The following is a 27070-nucleotide window of genomic DNA, read 5'->3' on the forward strand; positions in this document are numbered from 1 at the left end:
TCTTTTCTTTTTGGTCCGGTCATGGGGCCTGAACTCTGGGCCTGGGCGCTGTCCCTCAGCTCTTCAGCTCAAGGCTAGCGTTCTACCACTTGAGCCACTTCCAGGTTTTTTTTTTCTGCTTATGTGGTGCTGAGGAATAGAACCCAGGGCCTCATGCATGCAAGGCAAGCGCTCTACCACTGAGCCACCTTCCCAGCCCGAAACGTGCTTTTCTTTATTGGGAAGGTGGCATGTCCTGTAGTGAAAATATGCAAAACACAGGAAGATGGTTTGCTTACTTTCTGTTCAAGACTAGCCTTCTACTACTTGAGCCACAGCTCCACTTCAGGCTTTTTTTTTTTTTTCTGGTTAATTGGAAATAAGAATCTCATAGACTTTCCTGCCTGGGCCAACTATGATTATGGACCCTCAGACCTCAGCCTCCTGAGTAGCTAGGATTACAGGTGTGAGCCACTGGCCCCCAGCTATGCATTCTCTTCTTTGTTGAAGTTGAAACTGTTAATTTGCTTATCTGTGGCAGTGATGTCTTTTTCTGGTGAACTATTGAAAATAGTACCTTCAAATCAAACTTTCTGGGATGTTCAAAATAGCTTATATCTGCCTTGTCCACTGGCTCTTAGCCAAATGTAAGTATGGAGCATTTGAAATGTTAATTTAAATTTGGATTTACTTAAAGGTGTAGTTTAAATCTAAGTATGATGTTAACTTGTAGCTATTGTGTTTGACAGCTCATTCCTAATTTCTTAATTACGTATCGTCATCTTGATGGGAGATTTTTTAAAATTGATTTGGATGAGCTCTTTATTTATTATGGTTGTTACTCTTTTGTCATATCTGTTGCAAACAATTTCCCAAGGTTGTTATTTGACCTTTACGTGTTCATTCGTGCTGCTTTGCAGCGTATCAAAATGTTAGATCTCCACATCTGTCGATCGTTTCTGTTGTTTTTGCCTTTGGTTAGACAGGCCTCCCCCGTCAGGGGCTGCTCAAGTCTTTCTGTGATTTTTCTCCCTGTATCCAGTTCAGAATTAATGTCCTTGTAAGACATGAGGTTTGGCGTCTGAGTCGTCTCTGTGTGGTGTAGGAGATGTACTGAGTATGTTTGAGTATTTTTTTTATCTCACTTGGGAATCTGTGCTGTTCTGGTTGGGGAAGCAGGGTAAAATTAATAGTAGGTCAAACACCACTATTTTTTATTTTTATTTTTTATTTTTTTGGGTCCGGTTGTGGGGCCTGAACTCTGGGCCTGAGCAGTGTCCCTCAGCTCTTCAGCTCAAGGCTAGCGCACTACCACTTGAGCCATAGCACCACTTCTGGCTTTTTTAATTTTCTGTTTATGTGGTGCTGAGGAATCAAACCCAGGGCCTCATGCATGCAAGGCAAGCGCTCTACCACTGAGCTACCTTCCCAGCCCTTTTTTATTTTTAAAATGTATTAATTTAGTACTGGTCCTGGGGCTTAAATTCAGGGTTTGGGCTGTCCCTTAGCTTTTTGGCTCAAGGCTAGAGCGCTACTATTTGAGCCACAGCTTCACTTTGGCTAGTTAATTACAGATAAAGAATCTCATAGACTTTCTCAAAGGCTTTGAACTGTGATCCTCAGATCTCAGCCTCCTGAAGAGCTAGAATTATAGGCACAAGCCTCTAGCACCTAGCTTACCCTTATTGTTTGTTTAATTGTATGTCTTTAAATGCTTTTGATGTTCATGAAATCTTTAATGACTTATTAATGACCTGAGAAAATGTCTCTGATACAATGTTGTTTTCTAACATACAAAATCATACCTACAGTCAAATATCAACCATGCTTAAAGAATGCAACAAAAATATGAAATCAAATCGCTCTCCCCTTCCCCCAAGTTTGGTGCTGTACCACCTGAGCCGCTTCTCCACGTCCAAAGTTTTGTCCATTGGCTGGAGATAAGAGTCTCTTGGATTTGTGTGCCAGGCTGGCTTTGAACTGCGTTAGCCTTCTGAGTAGCTAAGATTAAAGGCATGAACCATGGATGCCTGACCCCAAATTTTAACTAAGTGGTTGGCCTCCCCTTCCTTCCCCTTTCTTTCCCTAGGTTCCCAAGCCCAGTGTGGACTCATCCACACTGAAGCCCAGAAATGCTGAGCCAGATCCTGCCTACAAAGTTGGGCAGAGCCCAGTGCAAGTCATAGATTCAGATTCTACCTTTCCCAGCAGTGGGGGCAGGGAGGCATTTCCGCCGGCCTCTGGGCCTAGGCTGTGTTGTTCCCTGAGCTCTGGAGACCAGCAAGGAATGCACAGCCAGCAGCCTTCTCTGTGCTCACTCTAACTTCCTACCCTGCTACAGAAGCCAGCCCCTGCCCCCCGTCGATCCCCCAAATCTCTCCCATGCCCAGCATGTGCTGGATGGCATCCCCACTGCAGACCTGCTTAGCTGGCGGCCTATGGGTCAGGCCCCAGCCCCAGCTGATGGCAGCCTATCTCTCCCAGGTGGAGCTGTCTCAGCCTATCTATCTTCCTGACACAATGCAGGGCCACCTCCTGCGGAGTCAGGACATCTCCAAGGTCTTGCCTTGGGTGGGCCCTATTTCCCTCCTGGCTGCCACCCCTAGCTCAGGAGGAAGTGGCTGCTCTCTCTGATCCCTGTTTGTCAGGGTGACACTCATGTGAGAGACCTGTCATCTTGGGGCCCTGAGGCTTTGCCACTGACAAGTCTGGGGTCTGGCGCAGGGGGGCCTGTGAGAAGCGGTGGGAGTATTGATCTTTCTAAGGTGGGTGCAGCTCTTCTGTTTGATATACTACACATATGGGTAAAGGCCAGGTGTAAAACGATTCATAGAATATAGGAAAGAATTAAAAAAAGAACGTTCCTGCCGGATCACACCTGTAACCCTAGCTGCTCAGGAGGCTGAGATCTGACCATCTCGGTTTGAAACCAGCCTGGGGAGGAAAGTCCATGAGATTCTTATTTCCAATGAACCACCAGAAAGCTGGAAGTGGTGCTGTGGTTCAAAGTGGTAGAGTGCTAGCCTTGAGCAAAAGAGCTCAGGGGCAGCGCCAGGCCCTGAGTTCAAGCCCTATGACCTCCCACTCCCCCCGCCCCACCCAAAAAAGAGAATGTTCCCTTTGGGCCCACGCTGACACTTGTGCACGTAACACCCTGTGTTCACGACAGCCACCCCTGGCGACTCCCTTTCCTGCCTCTCAGCTGTGCTGCAGAGAGGAGAGCCACACATTGGTCCCCGAGCCATCTGCCCATTGTCCCCACCAGCCTTTCGTCCTGGTTATCTGCCGTCTGCGTGTGGATCGGGCTCCCTGCACCCCTCTCCAGCCAAGGAGAGAGGCTGATAGACATCCATGGTGCCCCGCCCTGGAAGCAAGGTCATGCCGTAGCCCAGGGCCTCCGAACCACGTCTGTCACCCACCACAGACTCTTGTCCCCAGGCTTGTCAGTGACTGTCTGGGTTCCACAGGACTCCTGCCACTCCATTGCTCTTCTCTTTGAGAAAGGATGTTTGTGTGTCCACTGCACTTCCGGAAACAGCCTTGCCCCGTGTGTGTGTGTGTGTGTGTGTGTGTGTGTGTGTGTGCACAACGGTCTACCCTGGGCACAAGGACAGACAGACAAGTGGGCTGGATGAGTCCCTGGGTCCTCGGCCTTAGAACCCAAATCAGGCTGAGTTTCCCTATCACCGATCAGCACATTTCTGGGTGTAGACAGATACGTGTTGTGATTTTAAACAACACAGCCACACTCCAGCTCCGGAAGTACATTTTCATCCTTCTAGAAGGTTCCCTCCCTTCATTTAGCCTTCAGCCAGGAGCTTAGCCTTGTACTAGCTTTGTATCACCAACTACAGCTCTGCCTCCTTCTCGTCTGCTCCACTGGTGACTGTTCTCTGTGAAGTTCATTGAGGGTTGGTTGGTTTGTTTTTAGTCCCAGTACCAGCGTTTGAATTCAGGGCTTACCCTCTTGCTTCTCTTTTTTTTTATATATATAAATTTTATTTTATTTTATTTGTGAACAAACTGTACAGAGGGGTTACAATTGCATGGGCAGGATAATGCGTACATTTCTTACCAAGCATTGCAGCCTCCTCCTTTGTTTACCCTTCCCATCCCTTCCCAGCCTCCCCCCTCCCCCCCTCTTGCTTCTCTTTTTCTCTCAAGGTTGGTGCTCTATCACTTGAGTCACAGCTCCCCTGCTGGCTTTTTACTGCTTAATTGGAGATAAGTGTCTCATGGACTTTCCTGCCCCAGGCTGGCTTGGAACCACAATTCTCAGCCCCCTGAGTAGTTCAGATTACATGTGTGAGCCACCAACATCATCATGTATTTAATGTAGAGAGAGTTGTGCATTTTATTCTTCTATTGCTGTGTTGTGTTCCATTGTATGAGTAGCTACAATTTACTTGGTGCTGTCAGTCTTGTTGTAAGCTACAGGAAATCCTTCACGTGGGGCCTTAACAGAGCCTGACACTGAGCATGACACAGTTTGTTGAGTGAGTGATTGAATGAGTAAATGTGTTAGTGGACTCCAGCCTTAGCAGGTGCTAGTCATAGGGTCGTCGTCATGTTCATGGTCTGCCTCTCAGTCCCACTGGGAGCTTCTGTTAAAAATGAGTGGTTTCCAGGCACTGGTGGCTCATGCCTATAATCCCAGCTACTCAGGAGTGGCTAGCCTGTAATTCTAGCTACCAAATAGATGGAAGTGGAGCTGTGGCTTAAAGGGTAGAATACCAGTGAAAAAGCCAAGCAAGAGTGAATGGCCCGGAGTTCAAGCCCTGGTAACTTGCACATGCACATGTACACACACACACACACACACACACAGAGTTGTTGCTATGCAAATTTCTAGGATGAATCTGAAGTCCGCAGTCCTTGACCTGCCCCTCTGCTGTTTCAGATCCGAAGGAAACTACTACATGGTACAGTCTTGGTTGCTTGAGCCCCTAGTGCGGCTATCTCCGCCTGGGGTGGGAAGAATGGGTGAGGGCCTTCTACATCACACAGTGTGCAGCTGTGTGTGCGACAGGGATGAGGGACCAAACTGAAGAGGCTGGATCCCAGAGCTTTGAAGTGTGACCGTGGCCCTACCATTGCCCTCTCTGGGCCTGACTGTAGTACCAATCTCCTGGGGCTGCTGCTCTCCCACTTGTGGGTTGGAGAAGCAGGGGATCTTTTGAATGCCTCCTCTCCCCTCTCCTCCTGTCGTCTGCTTGGGGGCCCCCATCCTAGAATCACATCTCCAAGCAGAACGCTAGCACTGAGCCCAATCTGATGCCAGTAACAGCCCCCACCCACCCTCTGGGCTCTGCCCTGTACAGATCTTTTGATGGTGACATGTGAGATGAGGAAGCGGCTAGATCTCGAGTGAAGTTGTATCGAAATGAATCCATCAAGGGGAATGGGATCTCGATTCTCTCTCTTCCGTGGTCGCCGGTTCCTGGGGGGAAACATAAAGGTGACAGGGTGCTTTCAGGAGGAGACGGGAGGAGATGGACGTCATTGGAGTCAATAGAAAGTGGGCATCGGATCTCAACACAATCAGACTGAAACCTGCCAAACAGTATGGAATCTCGGAGGGTTCTAGAAGATGGGTTGGGTTTTTTTTTTCTTTTTCATTTTATCCAGGCCTTCAGCTCAACTTAATCTTGCTAGGGTAGGATTTGAGAGTTTAGGAAAGAGTCATCTCCCGCCTCCTGAAATACCACCCCTGGAGACTTATTCCTTGATACTCCTTCCTGTCAAAGTGTGTGTGTGTGTGTGTGTGTGTGTGTGTGTGTACATGTGCGTGCCAGTACCGGGACTTAAACTGGCTTGGGTACTGTTCCTGAGCTTCTTTTGCTCAAGGCTAGTGCTCTACCACTTGAGCCAGAGCTCCATTTCCAGCTTTTTGGTAGTTTATTGAAGATAAAAGTCTCACTGTCTTTCTTCCTGGGCTGGCTTGTTTCATCTCTCCTTGGTTGTAGCCACCTAGTGGGGCAGAGCATCTGTTCTTCCATCATGCCAACAAACCCTTGACCCGGAAGTGAATGGAAGTAGCTTACTAGATGGATGGCCTGGAAACCTTATGCCTTATTATTATTATTATTTTACCATGAGGGCAAAAGGCCATGCTTCATATAGCAGCACAACAGGGTAGGCTTGACTGGGTCTCTTAGAAGCCCCCACCCACATTCTTAGAAGCAAGGAAACAGGAAGTGAAGTGGGCAGATACTGACCAACCTGGCTTTCAGGCAGATGGGAATAAAAAGGACTGAGTGAGGTCCTTCTCTCTCTGGGCTTTTTTGGGGGTGAGGGGTGAGGGGGTGAGTCATGGTGTGTCATTGCCTTTTTTTTTTTAATGTGATTTTCAGTTTCCCAAGCATGAAGCACTGAAACTCTTTTTACTACAAGTTGTGCAATAACAAATGACTAGCCTGGAACAGGACGATGTTGGGTGTCTGGTAAGTACCTGGGAGTTTTCTTTGCTCGCAGTGGGGTTGGTGGCTGAGCCGTGGGGCCTTACAGGGCGGGCTGTGGCCCCAGAGAGTAGCAATCCGGAACCTCAGAGCCCTGATTAATAGTCTTTTGCCTTTGAGCTGGGAGCTTAAAAGACAACACCTTCTCTGTGGTCGCAATCAAGATGCAAGGATAGATTCAGTCCCCTGTCCCCCGGCTCCTGAGAGGCTCAGCCAGCCCACTGTGGCATGTTTTGAGGGTGCTGTGAAACTCGATCGTCATCACAAGAGAACAATCAAGTGGGGGGTATGAATTTGTGATCCTGCACGACTCTTGTTTCTTGCTGGCTGGGGCGCCTGCCGGAAGCCACCTCAGTGGGAACCAGGCCGAGCTTGTGAAGGGCCTGTTATGTCTTTGCTAGGAATCATGGAGGTTCTTTTTTCTTTTTTCATTTTCTATTATTCTAAAAATGGCCTGGGACTTTTTCTGTGTGTGGGTCTTGATACCAGGTTAAGTGATTTTTCAGGAGGTCTTGTGGGAGTTGAGTGGGGTGCATAAGGACAGAATCTGAACCTTGCTTCAAAGTTTTATTGCATTGGTCAGTTCCGAGTCTATCATTGGTTCAAGTGATGCCTGTGGATAAAAGGAGGGATTTGGAATCAGCCAAATCTTATCTTTCTAGAACTAATTTGTTGGATAAATTCTTTTAGATTTCTGAGCCCTGAGTCTTCCTCTTTGATGCTTCTTTGGTGATGGAGGATCAGAGGATGGTTAGTTACGTGCAGACAGGTGCAGGCAGGTTGGCCAAGAAGCTGGAGGAGGTGAACTGCAGGGTCCCCCACTTGCTTGGCCCTTACCTAGTCTTATTTGCTTTTTCACTCAAGGCTAGCGCTCTAACCCTTGAGCTGCCATTCTACTTCTGGCTTCCTGGTAGTTAATTGGAGATAAAAGTCTAATGGACTCTTATCTGCCCAAGCTGACTTTGAACTATGATACTCAGACCTCAGTCTTCTAAGTAGCTAGGATTAAAGGCATGAGCCACTGGTGCCAGGTGAAAAATGTTTCGTTTCTTAAAAGAATTATTTTGTTATTATACAGGTGGTATACAGAAGGGTTATAGTTACATAAGTCAAGTAAAGAATACATTTCTTTTTGGACAATGTCACCCCTTCCCTTGCTCTCTCCCAATTCCAAAAAAATTTCTTTTTAAGTCATGTTAATTCTGAACATGTACAAACCATTTTCTTGTCATTATTCTCTAAAAAACAGTATAATACGTATCTACATGGCACTGAAGTTTTCTTAGATTATTATTCATAATCTTGAGATGACCTAAACTCTGTAGGAGGATGTGTGTCAGTTTTATGCATATGATTCTATCATTTTATCTCTAGGACTTGAGCAGTTGTGGATTTTGGTGTCCCTTGCTGATCTGAGGGACAGCTGTGTGTCAGTCAGTACAGCAGGAGTAGGAAGTAGCCCCTCAGGACTCCGGGGGATGGTGGACACAAAGCTTCCAAATTCAGATGGCCATTGGGGCAGGCAGGTGACTGTGTTGTGTGGGTCCAGCCAGGTACAAACCAATAGGGAATGCGTCCTTCAGTTCAAACACTCCAAAACTCTCACAAGGCATGTCATACAGGGCATTATTATTATTATTATTTGCCGTGAGGCTTGAACTCTGGGCCTGGGCACTGTCCCTCAGCTCTTCAGCTCAAGGCTACCACTTGAGCCACAGCACCACTTCTGGCTTTTTCTGCTTATGTGTTGAGGAATGGAACCCAGTGCTTCATGCATGTAAGGCAAGCGCTCTACCACTGAGCCACCTTCCCAGCCCCAGGGCATCTTATACATGGTAAAAAAAAAAAAAACCCAACCAAACAACCCTCCATGCCATCACGGTCTTGTCCAAGGTCAAGTTGGGCTATGAGTGAGTCTCTGTGTTGCTTGTTGTAAGTTAACAAGCCTTGACATTTGAATCTGTGGTTTTATAGTTAATTACTGAATGTGGTTGGACAATATCCTTACTTGGTGTAGGAGGAGGCTGAGGCCCAGGGAGTTTGGACATCTTTGACGCCATGTTGGGTGAGCTTAGGTTCATGTTGCATGCCCAGGAGTCTTGATTTGCACCCATGCCACTATTGATAGTCCTTTCTGGATGTCCTACCATCAATATTGAGGGTCCACTTTTCTCCCCTAAAATGTCCTGACTCAGGGGCTCAGTCACAGTCACACATGTGAGGCCTTCTGGCCCAGTCCTTGGCCCTAAGTGCCCCGATGATGTATTGGTGCTCTTCCCCATCTCGCTCTGCATGAGAAAGACTCGTGTGTGTGTGTGTGTGTGTGTGTGTGTGTGTGTGTGCTGCAATGAAGCTTCCTGAGAACAGCACAGGCTGGCGATCTGCCTGACCCCCTTTGAATCTTAGCCCTGTCATTTACCCTGAGCTATTTAACCTCTCTGAGCCTCAGTTTCTCTGCCTGTAAAATGGAAGCAACACAAGTTGGTTGGAGGAAGGACCAGGGAGAGGATACACAGGCACTGCCTAGCACACAGCATGCAGCCAAAGCATTCTTGCAGTAGGGTAGGAATCGGATATCACTGACCTTGTGTAGACAAGGTCACACTCGAATTTTGCAGTGAGTCCACCCCTGACCAGGCGTGGTGAGGGGTGAGCACTGCCCGGGGCAAGCCCGCACGCCCCCCCCCCCCAGTGCTGGTGCCTGGGCCTCTGGCTGGGGAGGTGGGGGGTGCGGCTGGGGTTCCGATCTTTGTGGCTTGGAGTTGTGCTTGTTTCGCTGAAGAGGCGGTTTGGAGCTGACTGGAGGGGGGCTGGCAGGCTGGCTGGGGCGCACTTGGGATCTGACTAAGATGTGTTTTCCCGGAGACTAATGGGGCTGTCAAGATGTAGCCGGGGGGCAGGGGCCAGGAAGGCTGAAGCCAGGGAGCTGGCCGGGCCACAGGTCCATGGCCTTATGCAAGCCGGCCAGGAACAATCTACAGGGCACATAACCTCTGCTTCTCTTGATGGGGGGAGTTTCCAGTACAATAATCTCTCAGCCTATGTACTGTGCAAACCGGTTGAGTCCGGATTCGGGGGTGGGCGCGAGCACAAGGCACTTTTTGAACAGCCTGCGTTCTAGGTAGTGGCTCTGAGCTTGGTCCTCAACACCCCTGTCATCCCAGCTCTCAGGAGGCTGAGATCTGAGGATCAAGGTTTGAAGCCAGCCCAGGCAGAACGGTCTGAGCCTCTCGTCTCCGATTAATCATCAAAAATCTGGAAGTGGAGCTGTAGCTCAAGTGGTAGAGTGCCAGCACTGTCACTGTCCAGGTCCTGAGTTCAGATTTGTGTACACACACACACACACACACACACACGCACGCACACACACACACAATCTGAAAGAGCATTTGTGAGTAAGACTGCTAATTGCCCTTGTAAGCACACAAGGGGAATGCTGGAGAAGCACTTTGTAGGCCATTAGGAGACCCCTTGGGTACAGGTCGTAACTGCTTCCTTATACTGACAAATGAGTCTTGCAGCAGCTAGTTGTAGTACTGGCCCCTTGGGCATCAAAGACAGTGGTTAGATTGGGGACAGTACCTCTGGGGGCTTCAGGGAGCTCATGTGGGCTCTGCCTGGGCCAGGGCTCATAGACAATGGTGGAGTGGCCAGTGTTCCGTGGCTCATAGCTCTGGGTGGGCGGCCAGAGCCATCAGGCACCACCTTCATGACTTCCGGTGTCTGTGTGTGTGTGTGTGTGTGTGTGTGTGTTTGTGTGTGTGCGTGCATGCATGCACACACGGATGTATGCACTAGTATTGGGGTTTGAACTCAGAGCCTGAGCATTCTTAGTGTTTTCACTCAGAGGTACCTCTACCACTCGAGACCACTTCTACGCTTTTGGTGGTTGATTGGTGATAAGAGTCTCCTGGACTTTCCTGCTGGTGCTGGCTTTGAATCTCCATCCTTAGATCTCAGTCTTCTAAGTAGCTAGAATTACAGGCGTGAGCACCAGATGGTGGCTTGGCGCACGTGGTGTTTTTGTTTTGTGTCGTTGCTGTTGAAATGCAGGTCTTCCATTTCCAGGCCAGAGATTCTGCTCAGTATGTCTGGGGTGGGGCCAAGCCTCCTACATTTTCACAAATGCTCTTAGGAAAGCATTATCTGGGCGATTTCCCTCCTTTCCCTCACCTCTAATTCCCTACCTCTCCTCATTTACTTTACTTAGCAGAAATGGCCCAGGTTTGAGTCCTATAGGCTACTTACAGCTGTGTGACCCAGGACATTGCTGAAAGTCTCTGAGCCTGTGGTTCTCCTCATCTACAAAACAGAGCACAATTTGGGGCTCAACACAAATCAACCAGTGTTTGTTTCTTTGTGCTAGGTGTATGTGTGTGGCTCTTGCCACTCAATCTGTGGCTTCTCCTGGACCCTGCACCCCACGCCCATTCCCCCAGGGGCCCCACCCTTCCTCTCTTGGGCTTTCAGGCCAGCTTTGTATCAAGGTGTTCCCAGGGACACCGGAAGGAGCTCTGAGTTGGGCAGAGCCAGCTCTGGGCCTGAGTGGCAGATGTCAAAGATCAAATGGGGTCTGACGTGCCAGGCAGTGGGACGAACAGCGCACAGCTCCGGCCAGAGAAGGGACTCGGAGGAGCTGGGTGTGTTTCCAGGCCCGCTCTCGATCTGCAGGGTGTCTTCCGAGGGGCAGGGGTAGGGGCGGAGGGTAATGACAGGGGTAGTTTGCTGAGCCCACAGCCAGGTATGAGGGGACACTTTGGGCCTAACATATCCAAGCCTCAGCTCAGCTGTGAGGTGGACCTGGAGTTCTCTGCATTGTAGAAACACAGGGACGAAGGCCCAGAGACCCAGATTGCTTGTCTGTGTGCAGCGCAGGGTGGAGGGCTGAGGGGACCTCCTTGGTCCCTGTGTATAGTGTGAGATTACCTGTTCTCTGCCTCAGCCTGATTAGCACTCAGGACCAGTGAAACCTCAGTACTGTGATTTCCTAAATACTTTCCTACATTGGATCCCAGGATCTGAGCTGAGCCTTACATTCCCACATTTTGCAAAGTATTTGTGTGTGGATATACATGCGTGTGTGCACGTGTGCACCCGCACGCATGTGTATGCCTGTCCCAAAGGCTTAAACCCAGAGTCTGGGCACTGTTCCTGAGCTTCAAAAGTAGCTCAAGGCTACTACTTAAGCCACAGTGCCACTCCTGGCTTTTTGGTGGTTAGTTGGAGATAAGGGTCTCACAGACTTCGAACTGCAATCCTCAGATCTCGGCCTCCTGATTAGCTAGTATTACCGGGGTGAACCCCTGGCATTCTGCTTGCAAGGTACTTTTAAAAGCAACTTTAGTGCAATATGCTTTCTTTTTTTGGGGGGGGGACCCAGTTGTGAAGCGTGAACTCTGGGCCTGGGCGCTGTCCCTTAGCTCTTCAGCTCAAGGCTAGCGCTCTACCACTTGAGCCACAGCACCACTTCTGGCTTTTTTCTTTTTGCTTATGTGGTGCTGAGGAATCGAACCCAGGGCCTCATGCATGCAAGGCAAGCACTCTATCACTGAGCCACCTTCCCAGCCCACAGTATGCTTTCTATGCACTAAAATTTGCTTGTTTCCATTGTATAACTGAAGGATTTTTTTTAAAGTCAATTCACGAAATGGTATATGGCCATCAACACAAATCAATATTTTTTTGGGGGGGAGGAGGAATGGTGCTGGGGTTTGGAGCCCAGGTATTTGTCCTTGCTAAACAGTTGCTCTCTGATTTGAATCACGCTTCCAGTCCTTTCTGCTCTGTTACTTTTTGTATCAGCTCTTACTTTGTGCTCGGGCCAGACTGAACCTCAATCATCCTATCTATGTTTCCCACTGTAGCTAAGGTGACAGGTGCACACCACCTCATTCAGCTCTTTTCTGTTGAGGTAGGTCTCGAGAATTTTCTTCCTGGGGAAGAGGGGAGGCTGGGAACTTGGATCTTCCCAGTCTCCATTCTGGGCCGCTACTGGTCTGTTTACTGTAGTCGTAATTTTGCTCCTGTGGACATTTTGTCAGACAAAATTGGACCTCATTGCTTGTTTACTTGGTACAAACTCGCATTTGTGGGGGCTCACCTCCATTCCAGCAGGGGGGTAGTATTTGCTGCTCTCCTGCGGCTGGGCACCATCCCACTGTGTGAGTCTTGTGTTGTGGTTGGGCATGTTGGGGTGGTTTTTAAGCTCTCGCCATTTCACAGCTGAGGAAACTGGCCTCCTTTCACAGATGAAACTTCCTTGTTGGTGAACCTGACGTGGAATGGCGGGGCCCAAGGGCTTGCCCATTCCATGGTCTCAGAAGGTCCCTAGCTGCAGCCACAAGCCTGGGCGGCCGCGGTCCCATCTGTCTTTGGGACTTTCTGCTCACATCCCCCCAAGCCCTTCTGCAGAGGGATGCTGCCGTTTATGGAAACCTATTTAACTCCAATAGTGGTTCACACGCTCCCAACTTGCTCCCAAGAGGCAGAGGTCATTGCCTGCAAGGGGCAGGAAGACAGCCATGTGCTGAAGGAAGCTCTTTGGGGTTAACTTCCAAGGCTCCCAGGTGCTGAAGAGCTAGACCCAGACAGTGAGCTGTCCTGGGGGCATACGGAGTGAGTTTTCTGGTCTCCGGGGGAGACTTCTGGGGACTCACTGTTCATGGTTCTGCTCCTGGGACAGCCACTTCTCGTCTTCCCCACAGTGCTCCTGGCTGGGAAGATGGGGATCAGGTGAGGGTCCCGACCACCCAACACAGCTCCTATAGTTATGGGGGGGGGGGTTGATGGTGAAGACAAGGCACCATGGGTGACAGGTGTGGAAGACCTCCTCCAGAGAAGCGAGGTGGACAGGGCCTGCTGGGTGCCACCCAGGATGGTGGATGGCCCAGTGGGGTGGGGAGGTAGGGGAAGATGGGGTGTGAACACCAGGCTCCCCAACCTCAGGAGCCGACCCCTGTTTAGGAAGGTGGATGCAGAGGGGATGTTTATATCTGTGACTTAATACCCTTGACCTGTGTGCATCGGCTATGCGCATCTCTTTTGGAAGCAACGGACCAGCTGAAGCGTGAAAAGGCACAGGAGGAGATGTGGCGAGGGTTCTGGCCCAGTTCCAAGGCTCAGTGGTGGTGGTTTGGGCAAGAGCTGGATAGTAACCATCCGGGCCTTCAGAGCCTGGAAGAAAGCTTTCTGTGCAAGCCTTTGGAGTTGAAATCCTGGCTGTCGATTCCCTCCAGAGACGCTGTATTCTTCTAGCTGGTGATTGTAAATCAAAGGCCTGGATGCCCAGGAAGCCGCTTCACAGCTGACTAATGATGCTGATAAGAGCCGGGGAGGAAATGGTCCTTTTAGGGGCTGGGAAGTGGGGGGTGGGGGTGGGGGATGTCTCAGAGAATCTCCCAGGAGACTCACTGGCTCTGACTTTATGGCATAGAGATGAACAGTGGGCTCCGTTCAAAAGAAAAGATATCATGGAGTGGCTCTTAGTTACCATGGGAATGACAGCTCATAGTGATCCTAAACATATGGGGCCTGTGTGCCACTTGCCAAGGCCCCCTGGAGAACTCAGGGTAACAATGGCTGCAGCGTATATTTTAATTTGTCATTTATAACATTGTGTTCTTATAAAACATCGAATCTCTCATCTATGAATGCACTATCATTTTTTTTTTTTTTTTGGTGGTGGTGGGGCTTGAACTCTGGGCCTGTGTGCTGTCCCTCAGCTCTTCAGCTCAAGGCAAGTGTGCTATCACTTGAGCCACAGCACCACTTCCAGTTTTCTTGTGGTTTATTGGAGATAAGAGTTCAGGGACTTTCCTGCCCGGGCTGGCTTTGAACCATGATCCTCAGATCTCAGCCTCCTGAGTAGTTAGGATTACAGGTATGACCCATCGGCTCCCAGCTATCATTCTAATTTATAAAATAGTGGCTACTGATATTTAATTCTTTCTTGTTGTTTTGTTTTTCAGTTTATTCAGTTTTGTTTTCCACCTACTGTTGACAATAACCAAGACAAGTTTCTTGGAACGCATGCATCTCATGTACATATATCTGTCTATAAATACATGCATGTACCTACATGTCTACAAATAGACACAAACCTATCTGTACATATATTTGTACCTATATAAACATGTTTGTCACTCATGCGTGTCTATATGGGTCAATGTGCATATTTCTTTAAGAATTTTTATTATTAAGTAGTTGTTTAAAAAGTTGTTTCGGTTCCGGAAGTCAGGGTAAGAGTGCAATGCATTCTGATCAATGTCACCCCATTTCTACTCATTTCCCCCTCTCATTACTTCTTAAAATGAAAGCTTCTGGGTGAATAGTTACTACTTAGCAGGAACTAGTGCATGGCAGGTTGTGCACAGCCCTGCACCTCTCCCTTTGTGGGGATCTGCACAAACCCTTCTCTCCATCCCACGGAGCAGGAAACCAGTCTGAGGAAGGTGAAATGCCAGGCTAAGGGAACAAGGCTGTGGGTGGAGTCTCTCCCCAGCACCCTGCATTCAGGGACTTCGCTACACTTGGTTTTGTTTCTTTCTTTTTTGGTCAGCACTAAGAATTGAACTCAGGGCCTTTCACTTGTTAGGCAGATGCTTTATTGCTTGAGCTGCACCTCCAGCTCCTTTTACATTTGTGTGTGTGTGTGTGTGTGTGTGTGTGTGTGTGTGTGTGCTGGTACTGGGGTTTCATGCTCTCCTTTAAGGTTAGCACTCTGCCACTTTAGCCCTTGCTCCGCTTCCTGCTGGTTCATCGGAGATCAGAGTCTCACAGACTTCTCCTGCCTGGGCTGACTTTGAACTGTTATCCTGAATAGCTAGGATTACAAAAGTGAGCCAGGACTGTCTGGCCTGCTTTGGTTATGTGGGACATGGTCTTGCTTTATGCTTCGCTGGGCTGGAATGTGGTCCTCCTGCTGTGCTTCACCGTGTTGCTGGCATGGCAAGCACGCATAGCATCGCTGTGTCCAGCCAGTGTGCTTCCCTTGCAGATGGGATGATAGGTACCTGCTCCTGAGGCCAGCATTGGTTGAGATGGAGTCTCATAGGTTTCTTTATCCCCTTAGCTGACTTTGGGCCTTGATCTCCAGCTCTTCACCCCTAAAGCAGCAAGGATTGCACGCTTGAGCCATCCTGCCCACTTCAGCATCTCCATTCTTTGTGCTTGTTGTACTGACACAATTTGAAAGTGTATGTGTTGGGACATTTCATATCTCAGGCATGGAGAGGCTGTTTATGAGCGATTTAAATTTTGTTTTGTTCAGATGTTTGTGCATTTTCTAAAATACCAACGTACGATTGCGCAGGGGGCCGTTCAAACTAATGACCAACCCCCCCCCCTTTACTCTGTTATGGCTGGGGGACCAATAATCATACTGGTAATAGATGACCAGCTTCACAGAGAGAAGTGGAATCCTACAGGAAGGGTTAGACCCATACGCCAGGCAGCGTTAGCCGGTGGGTTCCCATACCGTCTTCACACAGAGTGATAAAATGTGGGGAAGTCACTAGGGAGGGGACGGGGGCAGCTTCAGGGCTGGTAAATCGTGGCAAGGTAACTACAGGAATGAAGAGATGGAAGCTAGGCTTCCACAAAGTAACCCTGAGATTCACCCACACCACAGTGGGTTGATAAGATGAAGTGTTGTCCTGGTCTCCTGATAGGATTAGGCCCACCGGTACAAATGGAGGTTCCGGCCACTTACACCCAGGAAACTGATGCTGGGGAAGGGGAAGGCAGAGAGACCATTGCTTTTAGCTCAAAACCAATCCCTACTCCACCATGACACATTTTAGGGATCGTGCTCCAATCCCTGTACATTTCTTGCTTTAAATGTACTCAACTTGGAGGATTGGGTTTAATGGAGAAAGATCTAGCTATTTAAAAATCTCCAATGCACACTTACCTGTTGGGTAGAAAACTGATGTGCAACTTACAAAATAAAAAACCTCAAAGGAAAGGACCCAACGAAAAGTCCTTCAGAGGGAGAAGCTGTTAAAAATGGCAGCCGGGACAGGCTCACGCCTGTCATCCTAGCTAATCAGGAGGCTGAGATCTAAGGATCACAGTTCAAAGCCAGGCTAAGCAGAAAGTCTATGAGGTTCTTACCTCCAATACACTGCTCAGAAAAAAGCCAGAGGTGGAGCTATGGCTCCAAGTGGTAGAGTGCTAGTCGTGAGCAAAAGAAGCTCAGGGACAGTGCCCAGGCCCTGAGTTCAAGCTCCAGGACTGGTGTGCATGTGTGCACACACACACACACACACACCAGGCCAGGAGGAAATAGAGCAGCCTGGACACCACTGTGACCAGACTTGAGGCAGAACCCAGGGAAGCCACATGGGGCACGTTGGGCCCTAGGGACAGAGGGCAGAGTCAGGGACTGGGGTTTGTGAGGGACACAGAGCAGGGCGGTAGGCGGCGTCTGTCTTAAGGTTCATATCTGTTGTTTTATCGGTGCTATTGTTTATTTAGTTATTTATTTTTGGTGGTGTTGGGATTGAACTCAGGGCTTTGTGTTTGTTAAGCAGGTGCCCTACTACTTGAGCTAAACCCCGGCCCTTTTTTGTCAAGTGAAGCTTTAGATACGGTCTCCCGTTTTGCTCCCAGCTGGCCTGGACTGCAAGCCTCCTGTTTACTTGTCCTCCTGTAGCTAGGATGACAGGGCCATAGCACAGCACCAGTCTTTTCTATGGTGGATACTCTTGGTGTTTTTGCCTCGGATGGCCTTGAACTGCTATCCTTCTGATTTCCACCTTCTGAGTAGCTAGGATGACAGGTGTGAGCCACAAACACTGGCTTGTTGATGTCAATTTTAAACTTGGAAGGTCCCAATGGGGTGGGGAATTATCCAATCTCTTTAAAAAGGGAAAAGAAAACTGAATTAAACTGTCAGTTTGCCATCAGCAAGCGCCATTTCTTTACAAAATAAAAATACACAGGAAAGGCAAGTAGTGAAACCACAGTGGTTGAGCAGCGAAAGCAAAGTTCAGCACTGTCAGTGTATGAAACATAGACGCGAAGGCTTTGGAAATGTTGGTATGAGGATACATCAGCTTGGGCTCAGCTTGGGCTCACTGGGCACCGGTTATGGCCACACTATCACGGCAAATGGATAATCGCATCATTATCAGGATGGGACACGAAGGGACATCCTCAGAGGGATGAAGAAGCCCAGCGAGAAGGCAAGGCAACAAGTAGCTAGTCACATGAGGGCACATTCATTGCCCAGCCACAGGCTAGGGGACACTCATTGTCCACCCATAGGATAGGGCATGGATTTGCTTTGGAGCTTCCTGGTGGCCAAAGCAAAGAAGTAACCCAGAAGCTTGAGGGAGGGTTGTAGGTATCATCCTTTCTCGTGGGTGAGACGTTGACGGTAGATGAAGTACTTAGTTCAAGGTCACAGGAATCTGCACAATAAACACCAGATTGTATTTAGAAGCACCCCCCCCCCACACACACCAGGCACCATTGCTCAGGGCTGTGCACCGACGTGGATTGCTACTTGCTGCTCCGCATCCACAGCCCGGCATGGGAATTCAGTGTCCCTCTTGGCTACGCCCACCTTCCCACGACAGCTCTGGCACACCAGGCAGGCCAAGTGGTTTCCTTGAGGGCAGCAGCCAGGGGTGGGGTAGGGACCGGAAGCTGTCACCTGCTTGGAGTGGATGGAGTGGAGGGAGCATGCTCACTGGGCCTGGGTGCGGGGCGGGGGGACAGGGCGGTTTTGTGGGAGTTGAGGATCCCCATGGCACTTGGTGGCTGGGCGGGGAGAGGGAGGGAGGGGATGAGTATGAGGTGTGTTGTAAGCATCTGGTGGTGCCCTCAGAACCTGCCAGGCTGCCAAGTTAGAGTTCTAGGTCTCTAGGATGTGGCTTGTCCAGGTCACTTGAAGTGCCTAATTTTACTGACTTTACCTATTGTGCATGAAGAATGGGTTTGGGGTGCATGTGTGCGTGTGTGTGCATGTACACATGCACCAATACTAAGGCTTGAACTCAGGGCCTCTTGCTCTCACTTGGTTTTTTCTACACTAGTGCTTGACCAATTGAACCATGCACTTCTACTTCTGGCTTTTTGCTGGAGGGAGGGCAAAGGAATGGAGGGAGGGAGGGCGAGCAAGTGTGGTGATGATATTCAATGTACATCATGTAAAAATTGAGCTATGTAACTTGAGGGTAGGGATGGGTGGAAGAAAAAAATATATATATATTAAAACCCTTCTCCCTCAATCTGTTCTCAAACCACAATCTGCACAAGCTCATCACCCTCCCTGCTGCTCGACAAGTAACTCAGATTACAGGCATGATCCACCAATGTCCAGCTGTCCTGTCCACTGCTGATTTCCCGCCCCCCCCCCGCTTCCCCACTCTGGGTTTGAGGGACAGCTTATGGCCCCTATAATGCCTTCAGGCACCCATCACAAAATGCTTAATGTCTCTTATACCGCACAGCTACGAATCACAGTGCTCTATACAATGATTTTATGGCATGACATGGGCATATACACTACAAGCTTTACTGGTGCCTAATTCTCAACCTGCAGAGATTGAGTCTCTGAGAAGTGATATCCAGTGACTGAACATGCAAGGGTGTGCCTGACTTAAGTCAGACCAGAATCCTTTGCAAAAGTAGAGAGGATCTTTCCTCCAGCCTCTGGGTTACTTCTTTGCTTTGGCCACCAGGAAGCCCTGAAGTAAATCTGGGCCCTACCACCTGTTGTGTGGTTGGATTTTTGGGTACGATGCACATGGGCATGACCTCTCCACCAGATTCATTTCCCCACCCAAAAATGTGTTTCCACTTCATTTTGATAAATACTCCATTTGTTGCTTCAAGGAGTTACACCTTTAGACTCCTCTCTTAACGATACCATCCTTTAGTCAGTTTGTGTGTATATGAATAAAATCTTGTATATGCACACTTGCAGTTTAGATCTAGCATCCATTCATTGTTGGTTTATCTGAGCCAGACTTAACTTCATTTAACATATTTTTTTCTAGGTACATTAATTTCCCTGCAAATGAAATAATGTTGTTGCTTCTGATAGATTAATAACTTTGCATTTTCTGTATAATTGCATTATACACCTACATATCTATAGTTATATATCTATATTTTAAGCATGTATATCACATTTTCTTGACCTACTCACCTATTGTAGGACATTTGGGCTGTTTCCATAACTTGGCTATTGTGAATAGGGCAGCAAAGAACATGGATGTGCAAGCGTCTTTATCTTGGCTTGTGATATTCTGGGTAGATGTCCAAGAGTGGTATGGCTGGGTGGTAGGCAAGTTTTATGCTTAGTCTTTTGAGGATCCTCCAAACCACCTTTCAGAGTGGTCATACTAGCTTACATTCACACCAACAGTGTATTAGGATTCCTTTTCCCCCACATCCCTGACAGCATTTGTTGTTGTTTGAATTCTCGATGCTGAGCAATATTACTGAGCTGAGATGGAATCTCAGTGTTGTTTTGAGTTGAATTTCCCTTATGGCCAGAGATGTTGATCATTTCCTCATCGGCTTATTGGCCATTCTTGTTTCTTCTTTTGAGATGTCTCTATTTAGCTCTTTTGCTCATTTGTTAATTGGTTATTTTGGGGGGGGTAGTTTCTTGAGCTCCTTGTATATTCTGGATATTAAGCCCTTGTTGGAAGTATGGCTGCTGAAGATCAGGGAGAAAGTTCTTGAGACCCTTATCTCACTTGTAATTCCAGCTATTGAAGGAAGATCATGGTCTAAGCTAGACCTGGCACAAAAAAAAAAGACCCTATTTCAAAACTAACCAGAACCAACACTGTGGAGGAGGGACTCAAGTGATAGGTAGAGTGCCTTCCTGACTAGCACGAAGTCCTGAGTTCAGACCCAGTGCAGCCATAAAAGAAAAAAGAGCTGAAGTTGGGCGCTGGTATGTCACACCTGTAATCCTGGCTACTGTGGAGACTGAGATCTAAGGATTGCGGGTCAAAGCCAGCCTGGGCAGGAAAGTCCATGAGACTCTTAGCTCCACTAAAAACTTGCAAAAAAAAAAAAAGCTGAAAGTGAAGCTGTGGCTCAAGCGTAGAGTGCTGCCACTTGAGCTCAGGGACAGCACTCAGGCCCTGAGTTAAACCTGAAGATGGGGGATAAAAAGCTAAGAGGAGAGTGGAATGTAGGCCAGCTCCCAACCCAGGTCCCATTGCTATGCTCAGGACCGGATGAAACATCGCAAAACATCGCAAAACACGGATGGGCACTAGAAAGGCAGTGACTCAATAAATAATGATATGAGCAGACAAGATGTAAACATTTTAATGTAGGCCATTAAAAAAGAAATGAGGTAAATGGACCTTTATTGATGTCAAAGGATGTCTATGACATATTGATGAGGGAAATAAGCAGGTTGTAAATCAACATGTGTGTGTGTGTATGTGTGTTTGTGTGTGTGTGTGTGTGTGTGTGTGTGAGAGAGAGAGAGAGAGAGAGAGAGAGTTAAAGGTAGTTATCTCCAGGTAGAATTGTGTGTGTGTGTGTGTGTCCTGGAACTTGAACTTGGGGCCTTGGGTGCTGTTCCTGAGCTTTTATTTATTTATTTTTCTCTAAAGGCTGATGCTCTACAACTTGAGCCACAGTTCTACTTCTTGCTTTTTGGTATTAATTGGAGATAAGAGTCTTACAGGCTTTCCTTCCCATGCTAGCTTTGAACCTCGATCCTCACGTCTCAGTTTCCTTGAGCAGCTAAGATTACAGGCATGAGCCACCATTGCGGGGTCAGTGATAGGATTTTTTGTGTGTATGTGTGTGCCAGTCCTAGGGCTTGAACTTGGCCTGGGCACTGTCTCTGGGCCTCTTTGTGCTCAAGGCTAGTTCTCTACCACTTAAGACACAGTGACACTGGACTTTTCTGCCCGGGCTGGCTTTGAACTGGGATCCTTAGATCTCATCTCAGTCTCCTGAGTAGCTAGGACTGCAGACATGAGTCACGGGTGACCAGATTTGGATTTTTAAAAAATATATTTTTAAGTGTTGTGAAGTATATGGTGCTTAGGCCTTTTCATTTTCCTCTTGATGAGTTTGGATTAATGTAACAGGTTACATTAATTTTGAACATGTCTGGTGCTCATGGGAAATAGGTTTCAAAAATCATCAAGGAAGAACAGAGTGATGGTATACAACTCAGAAAACTGTTTTTTGAAAGTAGCATAAGAAAGAGCTCCCATTTAATCGTCTCATCAAGAACATCAGCGGTAATTGCTCCGTTAGATTGATGACTTCTTGCTGGGATTGCAGGTGTGAGCTATCATGCCTGGCTCCAAGAAAAATTTAAAAAAAGAAGAAAAGAAAAAAGAAAAAAGGAATGGTGAAAAGGAAAGTATCAAGATTTAAGTGTTCTGAAAGTTAGCTTAGTGGTAGATGAGCCTGTGTGAGGTCCTGGGTGCCATTCCCAGCATGACAAAAAGAAAAAAGACAGACATCAGTGCTTTCCAAAGATACCACGTAACAGGAGTGATGTTTATTTCACTGAAAGGATGAAGGAGAGACTAAAAATACAAGACGAGGGAAGCTCTCAAGGGAAAACTGCAGCTTAGATCACAAAGCACCGTGAGCAACAATGTAATCTGTATGCTAAGAACAGAACACATACTTATTACCCACCAGAGAAAAGATGGAGATCTCATCACTCTAACATTGTGAGTGTTCAGTGAACACATGTGGAGGGCTTACCATGAATGAGATACCGCTGCAGAGCCTGGGTACTCAAAAATATACAAATGCTTTTACATTCCCACAAGAGAAAGGTATGAGCCCACTGGAAAGACGGGTGAAAATACAAATAGTTTCCAAAAGGAAAGATGACAAATAGCCAGTAAATGTAAAAAAAAAAAAGCTGAAGGAGAAATAGTGGGTGAATACAGTCATAATACAGTCATAATACTCAAAGTACATACGAGAAAATGGAACTAGGAAGGAATGGGTGGGGATGGGCTAGACAGGGGGTGGGGGAGGTGATGGAAGGGGTCATGCTGATCAGGTGCATTGTACTTACGAGCAGACAGGTTAAACTGAAATCCTTTCGAACAGTTATTTAGAGATAAAAACGAAAAAGAGAGAGAGAAAAGAAAATGGATCCTCCCTAATAATCATGAGATAGAAATGAGCTTGACACCCAGAAATAACTTTTCACCTCTAAAACCGTTTTAAAATGCTAGGACAGTTCTGCTGAATTTTGATCTGATGAAGGGTATATTTGATAATAGATTTTAAAAAAAATCTTTACAAAAGGAAGTCAGGCACCAGTGGCTCATACCTGTCATCCTAACTACTCAGGAAGCTGAGATAGGAGGATTAGATTTCAAAGCTAGCTGGGCAGAAAAGTCCAAAAAGAGAAAAAAAAGCTTAAGAACAGTGTTCAAGCCTGATTTGAAGCCCCAGGATGAGCACCAAACCAAACCCCTACAACACAAACAAAACAAAACAGAAATATAAAGTACAGATTTAATGCATACACAGTGGAAATGGGAATGGCACTTCCAACCACTATGCTCACTGTATTTCCTTTCTCCCTTTAGACATTTTTCAGGTGAATTACCTCTATATTATAAGCAGTGAGTCCAACTAATTTATCTGAGGGAAAAAAAGATGCAATAAGTGATCTCTTTAACTCCTGTTTGCAGACATCCTGGGTGCTATAAAGTCTGTGACATTAGAAGTTCAAGAAGAGCATGGTATTGACCCTGGTATTGAAGTGTAGCAGGCTGTTTGCTAACTATGGTGCAGCCACTTTGCAAATGGGTTGACAGCTTCTCAGATAGTTGCACATACTCACCCATCATGCAACCCTGTAATTCTGCTTGTAGGTTTTGGTGAGAGAGGACCATGTGACCCCATGGCCTGTACCAGAATGATACAACAGAGCTGCTCCAGCCCCAAATTACACATTACTAAAAATGTTCATGTTAGTAGAAAACAAGCACACAGCACCATTTTGATCTCTCCATATACACTATTAAATTAAAAAAAAATGAAAAAAAGCCTGACACTGGTGGCTCATGCCTGTAATCCTAACTATGCAAGAAGTTGAGTTCTAAGGATCTCAGTTTGAAGCTAGCCTGGGCAGGAAAGCCCAGGAGACTCTCATCTCCAATAAATTACTCAGAAAAAGCTGGAAGTGGTGCTGTGGCTCAAGTGGTAGAGTGCTAGCCTTGAGCAAAAGAAGCTCAGAAACAGGACCTAAGCCCTGAGTTCAAGCCCCAGAAATGGCAAGAGAGAGAGACAGACAGACAGACAGACAGACAGACAGACAGACAGACAGACAGACAGAGACAGAGATAGAGACACTGATGACAGCAGAGTGACCAGTGATTAACTCAGCCCCAAGGGAAGAATGAAGGTGGAATGTGAGAGCGGGGCCGGAGTGGACCGAGTGAGTCACTTGTATTAGATTCAGGAAGCCAAAAACCAAGCAGTAATGACAGGGCAGGTCCTGGTGTCCTGGCTGCCCAGGGGTGGGGTGGATGTGCAGTTGCACCCCTCACATTCAGGGAGAACTTTGTGGGTACTGTCTTGATTGCAACCGCTGTCTGTCTGTGTCTCTCTTACCACTGTCCGCTTAAAATGGATGGTTTTGTTGTGGCATGTAAATTATATTTCAGCAAAGTTGATGGTTTAAAAGAAAAAGAAGGAGGGTTCATTCCAGGATGGGCCAGCTACACAATTAAGAATCCAGACAACATGAATAGAGCCTGAAACCAGTTCGGGACCTTGCTGAGACGCAGAGAGAGCATTTCATGCAAACAGGGTCTTACCATACATACTGGTTATTTTGTTTTTATTTGTCCTGCCAGTTCTGGGGCTCAAACTCAGGGCCTGGGCATTGAACTTTTGTACTCAAGGCTAACGTTCTACCACTTCAGCCACAGCCCCACTTCCGGCTTTTTGGTAGAAATTAGGGTCTCATGGTCTTTCCTGCCTGGGCTGGCTTTGAACCGTGAAACTCAGATCTCGGCCTCTGAAGTAGCTAGGATTCATTACAGGTGTGAGTCACTAGAGACTGGCTCATAAATGTTGTTTTTGAATTCATTTTGAACTCAGTAGTTGCAAGGGTTTTGTCTATGGGCCAGTGGGCCTAGCTCCTGATCCTTTTCCCCAGAACATTGCATTGTGGGTATGCCTCCCCTGACTTTCCCCATTATCAGCACCAAGCCCCCACACAGTTTGGGGCTCTCAACAACAGAAAGTTCTGGGTCCCTCCCAGCAGGCTGCCCCTCCACCCCAGCCGCAGTTTCTAGGGTGCTACTTGAGAGGTGGTTTGCCAAAAAGCATTTCCCTTCCTGCCTTCTTTTTCTCTTGAGCTTAAAATAGAGCGGTTAGGTCTATGTAATGATCCAGTTTCTGTCGCACAGAGACAGCTGTCTCCAGTTCCCCTCTGGGGCCATGGGACTGAATCCTGGCACATAAATTATGCCTTGTTTCTGGAGAGGCCTTGGAGGCCATCCATGGGACTGCATCCGGGGCTCCTTGGGAGTCAAGGGGTCAGAGCCCCTGACCCGGAAGGACTATCATTAAACATGTCTGCATGTCTTTCAACACCTTGACATCCCCTCTCCCATATTCCATGTAGAATATTGAGCCTGGGGGAAGGGGGAGAGACAGGAGCTTCCAGAATCTACTTCTATTTCCCCACAGAGGAAGGGTCTGGCCACATTTCAAAATAAAAGTGCCATGTTTCCCATGCTGGCTTCCTATGTCTGGAGCAGGCTCTGTCCCTGGCTTTTAGTGTGCCAACTTGAATGGCTCTGAGCAGTATGAGGGATGTAGGGAGGGGTTTACTCTGTCAATCAACACACATTTAGCACGTGTCAGTCATGTGTCAGGACAGCCAATATGAAATGGGAGAGAATGTCATTCTCTGGCAGCTCCGTGACTGGAAGTCATATGTTCCTGTGCACTTGTCGATCCTTACAGATTGCTGCAGTTTCTTCTAGGCCCTAAACGTCAGAGGCCTTTTCCTAGCACAGAAGTATAGTATACTGTCTTGGCCCAGGGTTTGACCTGAGCTCCGCAGAACCCCAAGTTGAGGAAGAAGAAAGGCTCCCAGAGAATCCAAGTTAGTGGGGCTGGAAGACACCCAATCCTGTCGGCCTCAGTGATGGGTGTCTCAGAGAAGAGACCCTCAGACCCCAGCTGAGTTCCGGGGGGTGAAGAGAGATGTGCAGGGAAGGAAGCCAGGGCTGGCCAAGCCACCCAGAGAAAGATTATGTCAAGGTCAATTACAATGTCAATGTGGATGCTCTTAGACAACCTTTACCACTGGATGTGTCAAAGTTAGGCCCTGGCCTCCAGTAGAGAGTGGAGTTGAGGCCCAGGCTCTGTCCCTGAGGATGAAATCCCACAGGAATGTCTCTCTGGTCACCACTGGGCTATTGTAGATGCACATCTCAAAGCGACCAAGAAAGGATTTTTTATTTTTGGTTAGCCATGGGGCTTGAACTCAGGCCTGGGCACTGTCCTTGAGCTCTTTTGCTCTAGGATAGTGCTCTACCACTTGAGCTACAGTGCCACTTCTGATTTTCTGGTGGTTAATTGGAGAGAAGATTCTCATGGGCTTTCCTTCCCAGGCTGGCTTCAAACTTTGAGCCTCAGATCTCAGCCTCCTGAGTAAATAGGATTACAGGCATGAGCCATCAGCTTCCAGCTAGAGCAAAGATTAGCAACTGGAAGTTTTAAAAATTAGTACAGCCTGCTGAGTGCCAGTGACTCATGTCTATAATTTTAGCTACTCAGGAGGCTCAGATCTGAGGATGCTGATTTGAAGCCAACCCAAGCAGGAAAGACTCTGAGATTCTTATCCCCAATTAAGCACCAAGAAGCCAGAAGTAATAGTGCACTCATTTTGAAGAAACAAAGCTGAGATAGTGTCCAGGATCTGTGTTTAAGCCTCAGTACAGGCACAAAGAAAAAAAACCTAAGCTGGGCTCCAGTGGCTCATGCCTGTGAGCCTAGCTGCTTAGGAGTCTGAGATCTGAGTGTGAAAAATCTGTGAGACTCTTAGCTCTAATTAATCACAAAAAAGTAGGAAATAGAACTGAAGCTCAAGCGATAGAGCACTAGCCTTGAGCAAAAGAAGCTTAAAGACATTGCTTAGGCCCTGAGTTCAAGGCCCAGGACAGGCAAAAAAAAAATCTATACAAGAAAAAATGGTGTGGGAAAACTGAAGTGAGTTCAAGGATACAAAGGAATCCTGTAAACTCACTAGTGGGTGATGGTGGTGGATATAAAAGCTCTATTCCCTCCATTCATTTAAAAGAACAGCCAGGGTTTTCAAACATCAGCATTGAAAGTAAGACCTCAGAGGCAAGACGTGAATCATATCCTGCTTCATCAAACATTTGGTGAAATGTTTTTGTTTTTGTGTCTTTAAAAAAAAAAACAGCTTCAAAATATGGGAGAGGGCTGGGAAGGTGGCTCAGTGGTAGAGCGCTTGCCTTGCATGCCTGAGGCTCTGGGTTCAATTCCTCAGCACCACATAAGCAGAAAGAAAAAAGCCAGAGGTGGCGCTGTGGCTCAAGTGGTAGAGCGCTAGCCTTGAGCTGAAGAGCTGAGGGACAGTGCCCAGGCCCAGAGTTCAGGCCCCACGACCGGAC

At 47.6% G+C, this 27070-nt stretch overlaps 1 long non-coding RNA gene across 2 annotated transcripts in view; it reads left to right on the top strand.

Moving 5' to 3' along the window:
• The window catches only part of LOC105995477, a 39592-nt gene that overhangs the window by 8154 nt on the left and 4368 nt on the right, over positions 1-27070 (top strand). The window contains exons 1-2 of one of the 2 annotated variants that reach the window (XR_001175569.1): positions 5463-5542; positions 6333-6422. This is a non-coding gene — a long non-coding RNA (uncharacterized LOC105995477). Of the gene's footprint in view, positions 1-5462; positions 5543-6332; positions 6423-27070 lie in introns of those variants that run through there. The other variant, XR_001175570.1, reaches the window with a different exon arrangement.

The sequence above is a fragment of the Dipodomys ordii genome, unplaced genomic scaffold (genome assembly GCF_000151885.1).
Source record: "Dipodomys ordii isolate 6190 unplaced genomic scaffold, Dord_2.0 Scaffold117, whole genome shotgun sequence".
Classification (NCBI taxonomy): Eukaryota; Metazoa; Chordata; class Mammalia; order Rodentia; family Heteromyidae; genus Dipodomys; species Dipodomys ordii.